Source organism: Silurus meridionalis, chromosome 27, assembly GCF_014805685.1.
Source record: "Silurus meridionalis isolate SWU-2019-XX chromosome 27, ASM1480568v1, whole genome shotgun sequence".
Lineage (NCBI taxonomy): Eukaryota > Metazoa > Chordata > Actinopteri > Siluriformes > Siluridae > Silurus > Silurus meridionalis.
This window is the reverse complement of record NC_060910.1, coordinates 7,227,348-7,233,575: the sequence shown is the minus strand read 5'-3', so window position 1 is coordinate 7,233,575 and position 6,228 is coordinate 7,227,348.

Sequence of the window (6,228 nt, the reverse complement as noted above, 5' to 3'; positions counted from 1 at the left end):
TAAGACCCCTTACACTCTGTGCTCCAGGGGCACTTTATCATGGCTGACCCTGTGCTCTGACCTCAGCTTCCTAACATCTCTTGTATATGCGACAAAAGAATTTCACAGTGCTGTAATGTACACATGACAAGTATAAAGCACCTTTCTTTCAATTTGCATTCATGGTTCTGTGTTCCAGTTCCTATCCCTGAACACACTTCAACAATGATAAAACTATAACGAATGGACATTCAGTGCCACCCAGATGAGGACAGGTTTCCTTTTTAGTCTGTCAAGGTTTCTTCCTTATACCGTCTCATAGAGAGTGGCAGCCTTGCCAACGCTGCCACTGGCTCCGTCATTAGGGACAAACTTATAGGCACTAAACTTACATATAAAGTGAAATTTTACAACCTATTTATCTCTGTAAAGCTGCTTTGGGACAATGTCCGTTATTAAACGCGCTGTACAAAAAAACACTGAACTGAACTGAATTGATACAAACTATTTTTAAAAGTGCTTTTCCACAGCTGTGGAGCTCAATTACAAGATAATAACACAGTAAATGAGTAAGCACTGTTACATTAGTCTTTATTCAATATGTGCTTTGCTATTATTGTTACACTTAAAGTGTCACCAGCACTATAAACACTTTTATTTGATTTGCTAAGGGGTGTGTGTGGGAACAGATAACAAGACATAAACACTGGCAAAGACGCTCACACTGCTCACTTATTACAAGCATTTGCTTTGTTGTTGTGCCCTTTCATAAAGCGGCTATAGTGCATAACATTTAATGGCTCCTTGCCTTGTTATTTGCATCACTGGCACAAGGCCATTATCGCTGTATTGGTATAGGTGCCAAAGACAAGCATAACAACGACAGACAGGCTGATGACTAAATGAGGGCCTTCTGTGCTGAGTGAAGAATGCCGTTTCCCCCCTTGAGCGCCACACCTTTATCGGTGCAAGTAGAAAGTTGTCCATAGATATGCACAAAAGGGCTGTACAAGAGCCAGAGCCATAAAACGGGAAAATCCAGAACGGGATCCAAAAACACACAAGAAGATACCTGATGAAAGATCCTGTCAGAACGGCTTATGCAAAAACTACACGTTCTTTCATAAACTGTAAAAACAAGTAGAAAAGTTTTTCTATCCATCACTGCACACCTCAACATTGTTTATCTGTAATAAATGGACATTCGGTGCAACCCAGATGAGGATGGTTTTTCCCCTTTCTCTGTGGTAAATTCTCAAGGTTTCTTCCTTTGCAATCTCGGGGAGTTTTTCTTTGCCACAGTCGCCACCGGCTCGTTCATCGGGGACTTACACTTATAAAGAACATTTTATTCATTTTTATCACCACATTATCTGTGTAAAGCTGCGTTGAGATAATGTTCCTTGTTAAAAGCGCTATATAAATAAAATGAATTGAGTTTTTTAGTTTTAAGTTCAAGTTCAAGTTTATTTCTATAGCGCTTGTCACAATGGACATTGTCTCTGAACAGATTTACAGAACTTATCTTGTATTTATCCCTGATGAGCAGCCTGGGGTGACTGTGGCAAGAAAAATCTCCCTTAGATGAATGAGGAAGAAACCTTGAGAGGAACCACACTTAAAAGGGGAACCCATCTTCATTTGGGTGACATCAAGAGTGTGATTATAAATCATAAATCAATACAAAACACTGGAGAGTAAGAACTAACATGAGTACTGAAGTGTGTGATTATTTCCTTTCAGTCATTTGACTTTGTAGAACCAGGAGCTACTGAGCAACTCATAAAATAGCTCAACATTTGAGATCATCATAGATCCAACACCAACTCCTCCATGCCAAACCCTTCAAATTTTGAGGTCCAATGTCCAAACTCTACACGAAATGGGATCCCAGTGGCGCTGGTAAGTCTTTAGATAGTGTGTGATGTTTGTGGGGTCAGCATCTTCTTCTTTGAAAGTCCATGAAGTGGGGTGTGTCTTTACCTTGAAAAGGAAAAGCAGTGGAGAGGAATTAGCATAGCTGTTGTTCATAATATTAAACAAGTTGATAATGTGCATTTGATCAGATGTACTGAAACACAAGGTTTTGATATGTAATATGTGTATGTCTTGCTAAAGCTGTGCTTAAACTGAGAGAGGGTTTATGAACCCCCGAACACTGTCAGGAAGACTGTTCCAAAGTTTAGGAGATAAATGTGAAAATGCTCTACCACCTTTAGTGGACTTTGCTATTCTAGGTACTACTAGAAGTCGTGAAGCGTGAAGGATTACAACGTTGTGATGATTTTTTTCAATAATCTTATAATTCAGTGTTAGTTTATCATGATATACTTGTTTTCATGATTGGGATGCCATATGTGTCTTACTGGTATTACATGTACATGTGTCCATGTAATACCAGTAATCCATATCAAAATCCAATACCAAAAATCCATTTTACACACAGATAAATTGTCCTTCGTAACACGCATGAGCAGATTTTAGATCGATAATATAAAACATTTATAGAAACCTATCTAGAGCATGGTCCAAGCCAAGGATACTTCCACTATTACTTGTAATATAATCATTAAAATCTTATTATCTTTGGATCAATGTGTGCAATCCATTTACCAGCTCATACTTAAACCACCTTTTTCCATGAGTCATCCATTACAGGTTATGAAAAGAAAATATTTCCCTGGCATCCTCTCTGTGGTAAAGTCTTCAACCTTACCCACTGTATTTAATCCACCACAACTCTGACAAAGATAAAGCAATTACTGAAGATGTGAATGAATGAATGGCATTCATTATATGCCATGGAAAGAAAAGGTAGAATTATCCTAAGGGGTTTTTTAGGGTTTGCCCCTCTAAGAGATGTTTGAGGGGTTTATGATTTAGAGAAAATATTTGGGAAAGTGTGTAAAGGTGTAGTGAAACTGCTCTAATAATACATCGCCCCATGAAAGTTTTCAAGGTCCGTAAAAGGTATTAATATTTAATAAATTCAGTGTTTTATTTTTTTAAGAAATATTTGTTAGAGCTACATTGTTCCAAAGCCTAAATAATGCGAATGGGCTCAAAAACCATGCTCTTGTCTTTATACAGATGAAAATCCTCTAACAAGGACACATTTTCTATTAGATCAGAAAGTAGAGTGTGCAGACCAATAAAATGTGACACAAATGTGCACGCCCGTACAACCCAAAATCATTTTCCAGCTTTTTTGGATCAATAGTTTGGAAGAAAAACAATATTTCCCCACCAAGATACTGCCTAGAAAAGGCCACCCTACAAAACTCAGCATGTGAACCTGAGGGAAACCACAGACATGCCAACAATCACTTCGAATGAGCTAAAGTAACTTCAGCGGTTGAAAGAAGAGTAAAGGTATACCAGTCCAAAGTAAGAGATTTTCATAAAACTGGCCTGTGTGGGAGGGTGCCAGGAAGAAACTATTACTCAAACAGAATCATGTGAAAGTACATCTGGAGTATTTTCTGAAAGTAGGTATGAGAGTGAGACCTAGTTACAAAGTGGGAAATTCATTGTAGTCAAATCAGACCAAAGGCTTTTGGCTAAAATTGAAAGCACTTTGTGAGGCACAGTCCTAATGCCTAAAAAAACAACATTCCTACAATAAAGTATGGGGGTGGTACCATGCTTTATAATCGGTAAAAAATGGCAACTATTTGAAGCTGAAAGAAGCATAAAAAGTACACAATACAAGGAAATACTTCTAGGGGACCCATTTTAGGCTGAGAACATGAGACTTGGAAGAAAGTCAGTAATGCTTGGGCATTGGTCCCAAAAAACAATTTTGGATTGACTCAATAGTTGAAAATAAATAAATTCATAAATAAATGAATAAATAATAATATATAATAAGTTGACTGGTTCCCTGGTGGTCTAGTGGTTGGGATGCGGCACTGCGGCCCGGGTTCGATCCCCGGTCGGGGAACCAACCCCAGCCACTTTCAGTGCCGGTCCCAAGCCCGGATAAATTGGGGAGGGTTGCGTTAGGAAGGGCATCCAGCGTAAAAAACGTGCCAAATGAAGCATGCGGAGGATCCGCTGTGGCGACCCCTAACCGGAGAAGCTGAAAGGTTTTATTATATGATAAGTTGAATCTGTTGTAGCTATGGGCCTGCAACTCTGTGGCACTCTTTGAGTTTATAAACCTGTCTGAGCAAACTGCCACTAATTATTAGAACAGAAAATCACAAAATTACTAATAAATTTTTCCATCAATATGACATTGAACATTGCTGGACAATGGTGAGTAAGAAAAGAAACCGTTGTTTTTTTGTTTTCAGGAATTCAATCAGCTAAAGCTGTTCTTCATCTGTTTGAGTGTTGATTTTTTTTTTCTCCATGCAGTTTCACTGCACTAGAAAAATAACGTCATTCTAATGTCAGAGCAGGCAACCGCTAACATTTCATGCAAATATCCAAAGTAGGGCCAACAGATCAACAGTCTAATGTCTAAGGATATGGAAATGAAAATATTTCAATATAAAAATCTTGAATGTGTTTTCAGGCCTCACTTTCCTTTTAAAGTACATTTGCATGGCACTGTGCATGTAGGGGGTCCCATGTATAATCATCCGTAGATTTATGATCTTTAAAGGATATACCTTATGATGTTTTTTGCGTAAAATGCTTTATGCACAATACATTCTTCCAAGCGTTAGTCAATAGCGCTGGTTAACATCCATTCACAAGGAAGGCCTTGGCTGCAGAAATAATGCAATGTGGATACAAATCCAATTTAAGGCATTTAACAGGAGTAATAAAGCTTCACGAGAGAAGAATGAATGCTGACAGGGTAATTAATTTTCCACTATCGCCTATTTTCATGCCAGCCTACATGCTTCACCTCTCTCACCCTTCAGACCTCATATGGGCTTATAGCTGAGCTGTGTATTGATTAGGAGGGTTTTGTAATGATACACTGAGTCCTCCTCAATATAGAGGTCAGCCACTGTTCCCTTGACAGCCAATCAATGTGTTGACTGCATTAGTAAATAATCCTCATAGGTCAAACCCAGGAAATCACTGAGACTAGCAGTGATGCAAAGAGGTCCATGGATTCTTCTTCTTCTTTTTTTTTTTTACCTCTGCAAATGTTGCCATGGATACCACATGCAAGGAGTTCATAGACTCCAGTGCTCTGCATAAGACTATACATTTTTAATTCACTCAACACAAAGAGACACATCGATTTCAGCAAACGTGTTTGCGTTTCCTTTTTTCAAACCAGCCCTGTGATTTGTGTATTGAAAATGAAAGAAAATGAGCATTCAGGTGGCACTTCAGCTGATATTCTTCTGAATATAAGTACATTGTTATTGGTATATACAGTATTTGGTGTCTGGACACAGTGGATGCATTGATGGTGGTGCAGGCATTTATGTCAGATTACCAGGTGAATATTAAATATAAAACACTGAGTTTATTTTATGATTTTACTTAAATAATAGAATATATTTCATTTCCATTCAATTGATAGAATTTCAATTCGAATTCAATTAATAGAATGAAATTCTTCAGTACAAAAACTAGAACCTTTGGTTATGTTTATCAGAGGATTTAAACCTTCAAATGAAAATGTCAGTGGTTTCTGAATCACTCCAGGTATGAATGAATTAAGATGAGTCTGGGGTTCAGCAATGCAACTTTTGATCAGAGATATAATGACTGTAGTGTCGAACATGACAGCTGTTCTGCAGCAGTCAGCTTTCAGAAGGCACTGCTTACTCACTGCTGAAATGAATGTTCAGCTCCAAGTGTAATGATTTGGTTTCACAGATTAACATCAGCACACTCACTAGCAAAATCGAGCAGTCATGGAATGAATCATTTTAAAGCTCAACAGGGAATGAAATGACTATAACATGCAGCCATGTTGACTGATCTGTGTCCTGTTGCCTGTACTAAAGCGTTTCTAATCTATCTTTATGACACGCAAACACGCAAACTAGAGACTCATTTTATGTAAAGAAAACAAAACAAAACGAAACAGACACATGCGACATTAAAACTGCTTTATGTACATGAACGGATTATAGATTTTGTTATTACATGCGAACAAAAGCACGGTATGCAAGCGATGAACTAGAAAATTATTCGTAGGTTGGTCTGTGGCACAGCCCTTTTGCTTGCACACTACAAAATATTGCATCATTTTGCATGCAATAAATGTATTACTGTAGTGCAGTTTTGCTTCAAAATCACGTTTATCAAAACTCAGGTTTATTTAAACCA